Here is a 12248-nt window from a genome sequence, read left to right on the forward strand (position 1 = left end):
TTGAATGCAACAAACGATTGATTTCTAGCTCCAGGAATCATTGTAACTAGGATTCTTGGAGCAGTATGAATTCTAAAAGCAGGAGGAGTAGACTTGGCTCTCCTAGAATAAACACTATCTTTCTTGGGTTTCTTAGCTAACATCCCTCTACTTCTAGGTAGGGATAACTGCAAATACTCGAAGGATGAAGAGCTACTTCTGGTTTGTATTCATCTCATAAGCAAAATGCACTGGTTTTACCAAACCAAAGCTCAAGGTGGCCAGGTATGCTAAGAAAAATATCTCTAAAAGACTGAAAATACTGTTGCACACATCAAATAGAAGCATAGGTGGCCTTCTATGAACTAAAATCGTTCAATAGTCCCACCAAGCGTGCCAAAATTGTTATCAATTAAGCTTGCACCCTTACTAAAGCTATGAACTTCAACAACCTATTAATACATAGAAACACTTCAAGGTTGTGAGCAAAGAAACGGGACTCGGACTCGGACTCAGGACTCGGAGTCAGACTTGGCTGGACTCGAGAAAGTGAAAAACTCAAGAAATTTAGAGATTTTTAAAGATTTAAAACTTGTTTCAGGCACCTTTTATTGAATACACCTTAAAGACACAATAACATCATCAAACTCAGCTCATTTGATTACATACACAAGTATACATCAATCACATAAGCATAAACGCAAATTGTAGCTGGAGGAAATAACAAACATAGATATATAAATATTGTCAAATGTATACAATATTACAAAACTCATGGAATAAAAAATCCATGTCATCATATAATCATCATCAAATGTTTCATACAAATACCAAAGGTAAATACAACTACAAGCCTATGGCTCAGAGCAGCCTGCACGGCAACACCCTCCGGCCCCCTGCGAAGGCATCTAAGGTAGGTCTCGGATGATTCGACAGCCCTAGCCGCTCCCCGTGACACCATGCCATGCTCACCAACATCAGGAACATCCGTGTCACTATCTGCCTCTGAATCTCCTGTTTGTGCTCTTGCTCTCCACTCCTCCTCTGCCATGGCTACAGTCTCAGCCTCTATATCTATCTGGTCAATCCAATCAGTGTTAGACTCGAAGGTTAAATTTTCCCTACTTCTATCGATGCAGTTTCCCCCCATATTTTTCGATGGGGGTTTGGGGGCAGCGCCCCCAAGGTGGAGCCAAAAAAACTTATTATTTAATAAAGGCGTCGGGTGTTATTTTTCTATTGGCTGACATGTTGTAACCCAAATTTTTCTTATTCTCAGGCGGGGGTTGTAGTGAACAAAGACGAGAACATTCATTTTAAAAAAACTTTTTAAAATATTTTTTTTTTGTCATTTTACTTAACCCAAGCAGTAGCCGAGTTTGGGGATCGGGACTCGCCGAGTTTGGCGAGTTTCAGCCAAACTCGCCAACTCGGCGAGTCTGGCAAGTTTTCTCGCCAAACTCGGACGAGTTCGAGTCCGAGTCCCAGAGACTTGGCGAGCATGACTCGAACTCGGACTCGGCGAGCATGACTTGAACTCGGACTCGGCGAGCATGACTCGAACTCGAACTCGGACTCACCGAGTTTCGGCGATTCATGGCGATTCCCGTTTCTTTGGTTGTGAGTGACCTAAAAACAAAGTGGACCTCCAAAGTAAGTTGGCTCTTTCTATGTACTTCACCTAAACTAACACTTCTTGTAGAGGAAAGAGTAAGAAAGAGGGCATAAAAAATGAAATTTAATCCTAAGGTGATGCACCAGATGATATCTTGAGACTTCACACAAACAAATGACACACAGTATAACAGTGTAATGACTTTCTTACACAACCCAATGATACACAATTCTGCATCAACAATTCATGAGAAGGCTAAACAAAACACAGTTCTTAGTAGGAGAAAAAGCTCTTCCTCAATTTAAGAATGATTCATATGATTAACACAACTCACAACCTACAAAATATGTGTATTCATGCATAAGGCATCAACATGAAATGCAATTTTAAGGACAAAACATTACCACAAGAAACTGCATAACATTAAGGACACACAGTAACAAAAAAATGAGAAGGAAAAAGTCATTATCACTGCGAAAAGGTGTCACCAATTTGTATTTCTCTCCAAAATGAGTTACAAAACTGTATACTTTTGCAGAAGAACTCAAAAAATTACAATATGCCAAAAGAAAAAAGGTAAGAACTCCCTCTCAATAATGAAGTCTGGAGATATATATGCTTTACAAAGCAGTCAATGAAAATCAAATCTCACCTCCTTTTAATAAATGCAAATAAGAAAGTTATTTATTAAGGTGATAAATAATCAATCACTTTAATAAATACTTTTATTATTTCATTTATACATTTTATAACAAGATATTAATAAATATAAATATAAATAAGAAAAATATTTAATAAAGATTTTAATAAAATATATCACTTTAATAAATATTTTTATTATTTGTATTTATTAAAACCTCCTATGTACACTTTCCTATACTTATTAATTGTAAATTATCACTTAATAAATATTTTTACATTGACATTCTTGCTTAAGTGATAAGATATAAATCACTTAATAAGCTATTTTTTTTCATGACATTATGAGGGATGCAAAAAATAAAACATCGACCTCCCTAGAGCTCACGAGAAAAATTTTGAGAGAAAAAAAATCAAAAGGAAGGCAAAAAATGCTTTAGGCTCAAATCGATGCATAAAGGGGTAAAGGAAACCCTAAAGTCTCATTTCCTCTCCATTTGATAGCTTCATTCTTCTTTGCAGCTGAGTGTTGCCACGAGCTAAGGTTTGGAGGCCTTTCTGGAAGAAAACATAGAAATCAAAGGGGATATTTGATGATTCTGAGAGCTACATAGGTGCCACCATGGTTGATTTTCTGGTTCAAATTTCTAGAAATGATTATTTACAGAAACGAAGGGCACATTTTGACGATCCCCTGTGCATGTTGGGTGTCGCCATGGATACATTTCACACATTTGAGGGTTCAAATGAACCTTCTTGGAAATGCTTTGCATATTTTTTGAAAAAGAAAACAAAACTCAGGCCGCCATGGGTATATTTCACATTCTGAGGGTTCGAAAGGGTATTTCTGGAAATGATTTGCAGGTTTCCACTCCATTGATAGCCGCTTCAGGTTTGTTAAATTCAAACTCCATTTTGAGCCAATTACTTGATTAAAAGAAAAAGAAAAATGTGGGTAACACTTCTGCTCTCTATGTGTTTTTTTCTCAACTCGAGCTTCATTCTTTCTCGATTTTGCATCTTGAATCCTTTGTCCTTAAGGTTGCGTGTTGGGCTTTGTACTCGAGCAATGTTTGTTGTAACAATAAAAATTCATTCTCTGCTATGACAATGACTAAGTCATTGTGAAACTGAACCTAGATCTGCATTCTACTTTGTGATTCATCAACCCCTTTGGACTGTCTTGAAAGACCTGATCATTATCACTAAAGGTTCTCTGCCTGAGTTCTCATCACATCACAAACCAATGAACCTCTCTATTGTTATAGACATGATATTAATAAAAACGCTCTGCACTTATGACTACCATAGCTTAGAACTTGAACAAGGACAAGGGCTTTGATTGATATCATTAAGACATTGCTAATACTAGCAAATGAAGACTGTATTTTCTCTTGTAGAGGACTTCTTGATTCATCTTGGTCTTTGGCAATGGTCGTGACTGTCATTATTGATCCTTGTCACTATATGCTACACTCATATAGTACTCTTTGGGTGCATTGTCCTTGCAGCACTTGTTTGCAATCTCTATGCATTGGTCTCCATCTTACATCCACAAGACTGATCTGCGTGTACATACTAAGGTTGCTATGACTGTCATGGCCTTCAAACTATCTTTCAATGTTGTTGTCTTTTTGCTGTGGAGATCTTCCCTTCTTTCCTTAAGACTTTGTCTATCAATGCATGGAGATTTATGATGTTCATTGTGATCTCTATCCTTCTTGCTTTGTGACAGACTTATTTACTGCATGAGAGCTCCTCAAATGACAGTGAACTGAGACTAACAATGTGCTCCACGCTCTTTCTTTGCATATTGTTAATGATTGTTATGGGTCTGCTCATTTCATGTTTGACCACTATCATTCATTAAAATAAACTACTTTCTTGACTTCTCATTGTAACCTTGGGATTGCATTTTGACCGTGTAACATGTCCTCGTCTCTTGAGGCCTTATATCATGAAGGATTGCTATTTCATTGTTTTTATGTAATGAATCATGACTCTCATTTAAAACAAATGAGTTGGTCACTTCTTTGATAGATAAATGCATATCTTCTTTACACATTAGTGTATTAATCTCCTTTGTAGCAGCAAATCACACTTTACATGTATTGGCATTGGAGGTTGTGTCCATGGACCAAACTATCTTATCACTATATCCTCTTCATTGTCATGGTCCTACTGCTCTCGATGTTAAAACTGCACTCTTGATTATTGTTAAGCTATAATCTCTCACATTTTCACCTTGTGCCTCTGTTTTCGACAACAATGTTCTGATCTGAAAATCAGTATTATCTTTGTCCATGTAGCTTATGCACTGTGTGATGAAGGACTGCAATCCTTTTGTTCTTATGTATTGAGCTCAAGTTTATAACATACAATGATAGAGTACTGAAAAAAAACTCAGAAATCTGTGTATTAGTTGTTCTTTTCATTGCCAAACAGCCCCAATGACTGCTCCTGAGATTAAATCTGTATCTCCCCTTGTGTAATATGGTTCCAAGCTAATCATTTTACAATATTCCTCTTTCATTTATACTTCTTTGTCTTCAACATGGATCTCTGTATTGACTCCTTGAATGAACTGCTCTCTGATAATATCTAATGTAAAATGCTATTGTCATTTGATAGCTTTTGCTGTCTTGAAAATCCGGAAATGTGTTTGAAGGGTCTGATTGTGATTGTATTCTTCTCGGTTCAGGGTGACTCCATTGACTAATGATTCATTATTTATACCAATGGATTCATTAATTCACTGCTGTGAATAACGAACCCTTTCTTGATTGAGCTATACTAAAGCAATAAAAATCCAGACATCTTCAAACACATTTGCAGCATGTTGAGCTCAACCCTTGTGGGAGCCCATTTATTCCACATGCTATGATAATAACATCGAAACAAAACCAATGATATAATTTCACCTGTATCTGCACAAGGAAAGAAACAATGTTAGATAAAAATGATGAAACTTAGAGGCTTCCATTGAGGATCTTATGGCACTCTTATGACATTGCTATGCCTTTTCTGTTCTATGATTTTTGTATAACTTGTTCGATGCTCTATCAGGATGGATTATACATTTATTGATGTATAAGATGTGTATAGCGATCGTGATCTCTAACATCTCTCTTTTATTCACTTGCAGGTATCCAGGGACAACAGAGCAACACATAGGAGAATTTGACCAAATTCAACAAGCGACCTTCGAGGTTCGTCATTCCAGCCAATGGCGGATCCCCATCCACTTCTTATGCTTTTTCCTTTTCTTGTTCATCAAATGTGTAGTTTATTTTACTATAGCATAGAATAAGTTAATCCCACGGCTTGTGTGGGAAGCTATACACTTGTAATTGAATTCATGAATAAACAAAGCAAATTTCATGTACTGTTGCAAACTCTTGTTTCTTGTAAACACTTGCACGGTTTTCATTTGGTAGCACCTCTCTTGCATGAGAACTTGAACATAATCAGATGTACACTTTTAGTCTTTTAGTGCAAATGCTACCCAGCTCTACCTGATTAAGCTGGAAGCGAAATTTAGGTAACAGTAACCTATTGAATGATACAGCTAGGTTAGGAATTGTAAGGTCTGCAAGCAAGAAAACAACCTACAACAAATCTCCAAAATTCACCCGGCAATACTCCAAAACAATAAACTAAGTCAACATTCCCAAAATAACAACTTGAAATAAAACTTTACCAAAATTAGAAACCTCACTTTACAGCTCACTAGTGATTGTTACCTAAATTTCGCAACCAGCTCAATTAGATAGAGCTGGGACAGTGGTTGCGCTAAAAGACTAAAAGTGCACATCTGATTATGTTCAAGTTATCATGCAAGAGATATGCTACCAAATGAATACCATGCAAGTGCTTACAAGAAGCAAGAGTTTACAATAGTACATGAAATTTGCTTTCTTTATTCGTAAATTCAATTACAAGTGTATAGTTTCCCACACAAGCCGTGGGATTAACTTATACTATGCTATATAAAAATAGACTATACATTTGATGAACAAGAAAGAAAAATGTACAAAAAGTCGATAAGGATCCGTCATTGCCTGGAATGACAAACCCCGAAGGTCACCTATTGAACCCGGTCGGATTCTCCTATGTGTTCTTCCGCTATCCCTGGATACATGCAACTAATTAGAAGAGATATGTTAGAGCTCGGGATCACTATACGCATCTTATATATCAGCAAATGCATAATCCATCTTGATAGAGCATTGAACAAGCTATACAAAAAACAGAGAATAGAAAGGTAGTGCAATATCATAACTTGTCGTAAGATCCCAAATGGAAGCCTCTAAGTTTCATCATATTTTATCTAAGATTCTTTGTTTCCTTGTGCAGATGCAGGTGATTATATCATTTGTCTTCATTCGATATTATTATTACAGCATGTAGGATAAATGGGCTCCCACGAGGGTTGAACTTAGCATGTTGTGATATTAAGGACAGATTATTATGACAAAGATGTAACAATCTTTACCCGTTTCCTACGATAGTCACAATAAAAGAATACATTTCGCTCATGGCAATAAGCTGATAGGAACATGCAGGTCCTAGATGTCAATACCAGCAAACTATCATAAACAAGGGGCACTCATTCACAAAGACCATCATACAAGAGAGATAAAGAAGATTGCACGATTGTCATAATAATTGTAGTTAGGAGGGAAAGCATGTCTTTTGGAAGGCCAATGCAAGAGAATACCCAAGGTGTTTAATACAACAAGTTGGTCTACTGTTGCATCTACTGTCATCCAATGGTTAAAGCATCACATCAAAGTTTACACAGTAGTAGGTCAAAATGCAGTCTGTGTCAAAGAGGATAAGCATGGCTAATAGCCAATAAAGTCAGCCATAGTCTTATCCAAGGTATAGCATCACCAAAGATACAGAGATACTTCCCTCATTTGCAAGGCATGACAATAAAGGTTTGAGTTACAAGGCCCATCAAAGAGAAGACCGGAGGAACGAATTGTAATCAATCTACACAAATAGTGAATATTTGTCGGAAGAATGGTGTAATGACAATGAATGATGTTAAGCCACGGTTAATACAAATGTACCAATCTCAAAAGACCTTATGATCAGATGCATTACAATTTCATGTACACAAAGCAGCATCAATGTAGAATTGAGGATCAAAAAGTTTTCAGACCAGGTACAAAATAGAGTCCACGAAAGGGCAGCATACAAGCAAAAGTAAAAAGAGCCAACAATTAAAAGGATACAGTCCATAATATTAAAAGCATACAGTCCATAATTGTAGTGCATAGATGAAAGAAGGATCTTGTCTCAAATGGCAGTCATGACTAACAAGAAAGTTCAATGATCCTTATGCTCCTATCACAGTCACAAACACAAAGGAAAGATTTGTAGCCCTCCAAATACTAATCAGATCAAAATAAAATACAGTGACAGCAGAGGTATAAATATGACTGCCATAAGGTTATGAGAGGGGAATATGTGTATATGCATTGGTAGATGCCAAAAGACAAGCCCCAGGCATTGGGACAGTAGAAAGACTATTCAAAGGGGACAGTCCACACAAATATGGTTTAATGGAGAGCATTTTCATGGGCTCTGTTGTGACGTATTCACACATCGCCCCATTGCAAATGAGGACCCCTGCTTTTTGCTTTCTAGGGTTTGCTTTCTAGGTGTTTAGGGTTTGTCTGTTAGCCTTTGCATTTTGAGTGTCGCCAGGGGATCAATAGGATGGTAGACTTTGCTTGAGCCAAGGTGAGTCCACAGGGCCCCAAAATTAGGGTTTCTTTGGGAGTCTTCCTTAGGGCCTGGTTTTGCTCTCGTTGCTAATTGTGTCTTGCTTTATGAGTGGATATCATTCTTGAAGGTCCGAGCTAGGTCGAGTTGGTGAGTGATGAAGTCTGAAATGTCATCATGATCTTCAACTGCCCTGAAATTTGGCTAAGTCTGGAATGTCCTGATCCTGAAATTTGACTGTCTGGAAAACTGAAGAATCCTCCAAAAACTAGATTTTGCAATATAACTCCTGGAGGTCCGAAACCACTCTCAAACATCCTGAAAGTATATATGGAATATAACTTATACTTAAATGTTATATTCCATAAAATGATCCTGACGGAGAGTCCAAAATGTCAAATTTCGCTCTTGACCCTTCCAAAGGGTCCAAAGGGTCCAAAGCGAATTTCGCTCCTGACCCTTCCGAAGGGTCCAAGGCGAATTTCGCTCCTGACCCTTCCAAAGGGTCCATAGCGAAATTCTCCATAAGACATTCTACTTTGACCAAAACCTAGAACTAATGCATTCCTAGGCTTGAATGAAGGCAAAAACGCTTGTTTGAATGAAGAAATGTGAAAATGAAGTCAGGATCTTGGCCAAGATTAGGAATTTCGCTCCTGACCCTTCCAAAGGGTCCAAAGTGAAAATCTTTATAACTCTTGTTTTCTTCCTTATTTTGGCTAGGCGTTGGCTTGATGGGAAATGAATGGGTATGTTTTTGCCTTGAGAGGGAGTTTGGTTGATTTTGAAGGACAAGATTTTGACCTAAAGGGGATTTTCGCTCCTGACCCTTCCAAAGGGTCCAGAGCAAAATTCATCATAAACCTTGCTTCTTGACTTGAATGGATTAAGAACCTTGCTCCTAATGTGGATGATGATCTAATTTGGCCTTGTGAAGTGGTTTGAAGCTTGAAAAATGAGTAATTTAGCCAGGAATGAGATTTTCGCTCCTGACCCTTCCAAAGGGCCCAGAGCAAAAATCTTCCCAAGGCACATTTCATCTTAAGTTTGGCTAATCTTTGACTTGCAGGGTACCTTGGAAGGAAGCTTGGACATTCTTATTGCCTTTGAAAGGCTTGAAAGCATTGAAAATGAAGGATTTTGGACAAAAATGAAAATTTCGCTCCTGACCCTTCCAAAGGGTCCAGGGCGAAATTCCTTATAAGTATACCTTTTGACCTTTCTCAGGCTTAAAACCTTGTTCCTAGGGCAAAGGGAGATGATATTTTACCTTGCAATGAAGTTTCAAGTTGAAAGAATGATGATTTTAGCTCAAAACCAGATTTTCACTCCTGACCCTTCCAAAGGGTCCAGAGCGAAATTCTTGGAAACTCATATTTTCTTCCTTGAGATGGTCAAATTCTTGAGTTTATGGCATGGTTAGGTGGACTTTGATGTGTTCTTGTCTTTGAATATTGGATTGAGGTAATGGAGTAGCCAAAACAAGCTCAAAATAGGAAATTCACTCCTGACCCTTCCAAAGGGTCCAGAGCAAAATTTCCTAAAATCACCTTTTCTCCTTGCAAAATTAAGTCAAACTTGGGTTGGACGTGAGAGGAGAAGTGTTTTCTAGCCTTTTGAGGTGAATGCAACTTGAAATGATAGAGAAATGAGCCTAAAAAGTGATTTTCGCTCCTGACCCTTCCAAAGGGTCCAGAGCGAAAATCCTTGAAAACATTGTTTTTTCAAAATTTTGGGCAAGACCAAGCTAGGACAAGGGTGTGAGAAGGCATTTGGATTGCCTTAGAATGAATTTTGGTTGCCAAGAATGCAAAATTGAAAGCCTAATGAAAATTTCGCTCCTGACCCTTCCAAAGGGTCCAAAGCGAAATTTCTAAAATTCCCCTTTTTCCTTGCAAATTCAAGACAACATTTTGGTTTTTATACCATGGGAAGGAGAAAGACAAGATGTTCTATGCCTTGGAAGTAATTTGAACTTGGAAGGATGGCAAGATAGCCCTAAAACAAGATTTTCACTCCTGACCCTTCCAAAGGGTCCAGAGCGAAAATCCTAAAACCTACCCATTCCTTTCAAATTTATGCTAAGACAAGGTTTGACTAAGGTAAGAAATGCCCTTGAGACTACCTTTGACTTGATGTTGGTTTCCAAAAGTGATGATTTTAGGCCAAAGGAGGATTTTTGCTCCTAACCCTTCCAAATGGTCCAGGGCGAAAATCCTAAAATCTCCTATCCTGCCTTGCAAAACGAAATCAAACTTAGATTGGGTGAAAGAAGAAAGATATTTCCTAGCTTTGTGAGGTAGATTGAAGTTGGAACGATAAAAAATGAGCTACAAGAGGAGAAAATCACTCCTGACCCTTCCAAAGGGTCCAGGGCGAAATTCTTATGGAGCCTGTCCTTGGAAAGGATTTTAAGCAAACTTCATTTTGATATCTTCTTGTTGATGATTTAAGGTAGGAAATGCTATGTTGAAATGAATTTATTATGTGTCCTTAATCATCTTTTGGTTTGTTTTGGTAGATGAAAGAAGACCAGGCCAGGACAAGGACGAGGACGACTTTCTCCAGCCCAGCATCAACAAGGACGACTTCCTCCAGCCCAGCATCAACAAGGACGACCTTCTCCAACCCAGCCTCATCAAGGACCTTCTTCCAGTCCAACATTTGAAGGAAAGACAAGGTGGTGTCTCAGTCATCACTCCTCCAGTCGGATTGGTCCACCCCAGCGTGTCCAGATCAATGTACCTAACTCATCAAAGATGGCACTAACTTCGATGTACCTACCCCAGCTATCCATTGGTCAAATATTCTAGAGAAGACATGTGTCCAAATAATGCAATTATTTCATTGGTCAGAATTAAGTTGATTGTAACAAACCCTAATTAGGGTTTCATTGTAAAATCTTGGCCATTGATCTCAAATTGATCTGAGCCATTGAATTGTATTGCGCGCGCTATATAAGCCCTGGCTCCTCATTTGTAAAGGAGGATAGTTAGTCAATGGTTAGCTAATAGACAATAATTGGTCAATAGTCGATAGTTGGTGAATAGGTAGTAGAATAGCAGGTAGAATAGCAATTAGAGTAGACTAGGAAGAAAAGACAAGACATTGTTGCTTTAATTGTAAAGGCTTCTTTTTCATTGAAGATATGGTGAAATATGTCGTTTCGTTGCAATATGCATGGTCTCTTGTTGAATCTTCATTTTAGATGATAGATAATTAAATCGAATGAAAGAAGTCGTTGAATGCACCTGTGTGGAATCCGTCTAATCCATACCACTAGCCTCTTACTGATTGTAAGTGCGCCCTGCGTGGTCAACTGGCATAAAATGAGCTTAATCTCAAGTCATCACACGTCTATTGTTCATGCATTAACTTGAATGATGATCAATATCTGATGGTGTCCGATTTGAATATATTTGAAGCATCCCCCAGAAGATCGCACTGAGTTGGTGTTGAATTGTTCAACTTGATGGTGAGACCTAGCCAAGTAGGACTCCACCTAGTCGTTCATCCATCTTCTCGCATTCTAGGTAGTAGAGTAGACATCCTGAACCCTGCATCTTTTGTCATTTGTTTGTCTTCTAGTTAGTTAATAGGACCTGTGATTCCAACAAATCAGACGTTTAGGTCGTCAAGTGTAAGTCCCCTTGTGATTCCAGCAAAATCACATCATACCACAGAAAGCTTATCCACACGTAGAGATCCTACATAACTGAACCTTGGAGTTACTCCGACTGATACTTCAGCGAGATCTTCAGCAGTCGGGAACTTTGTTCAAGAGAGGATAAGATACTTACGTATTTTATTCTGTGTTCGCATGTGCATGAAAATACACATCAACAGGCTCCAAAACAGAGAATTTGAGAGCGAATGACAATGATAGTGAATGTACAGTGAACATCAATTGCAAACCTTAGGGCACAGTTTGCAGCCTTAAGAAGATAGCTCAAGCATAGTTAAAACAGTCCAAAATACAGTGCACAAGTACTGTCAAAAGAGCTTCACAGATGTAAATAATAGTCCACCAGTGTAGCGAACCCCCAAGGTCTGAGACACGTCTATTAGAGCTAACAAGAGTGAAATGATAGTGTCCCACTGTCTAATCTCAAAAATCACAGATAAGAGCAGTAAATAAAGGATAGATCGCATGATACTATTGTAGTCATTAAGAAACCCTTTATGAGGGAACAGTCATGTATGAGATTTTATACCAGCAATGGGCAATGTAAAAGTATTCAAATTTATGTTCAAAATTGGAATGTTACGGATTTTATCT

Source organism: Cryptomeria japonica, chromosome 5 (assembly GCF_030272615.1).
Source record: "Cryptomeria japonica chromosome 5, Sugi_1.0, whole genome shotgun sequence".
In the NCBI taxonomy this organism is placed as follows: domain Eukaryota; kingdom Viridiplantae; phylum Streptophyta; class Pinopsida; order Cupressales; family Cupressaceae; genus Cryptomeria; species Cryptomeria japonica.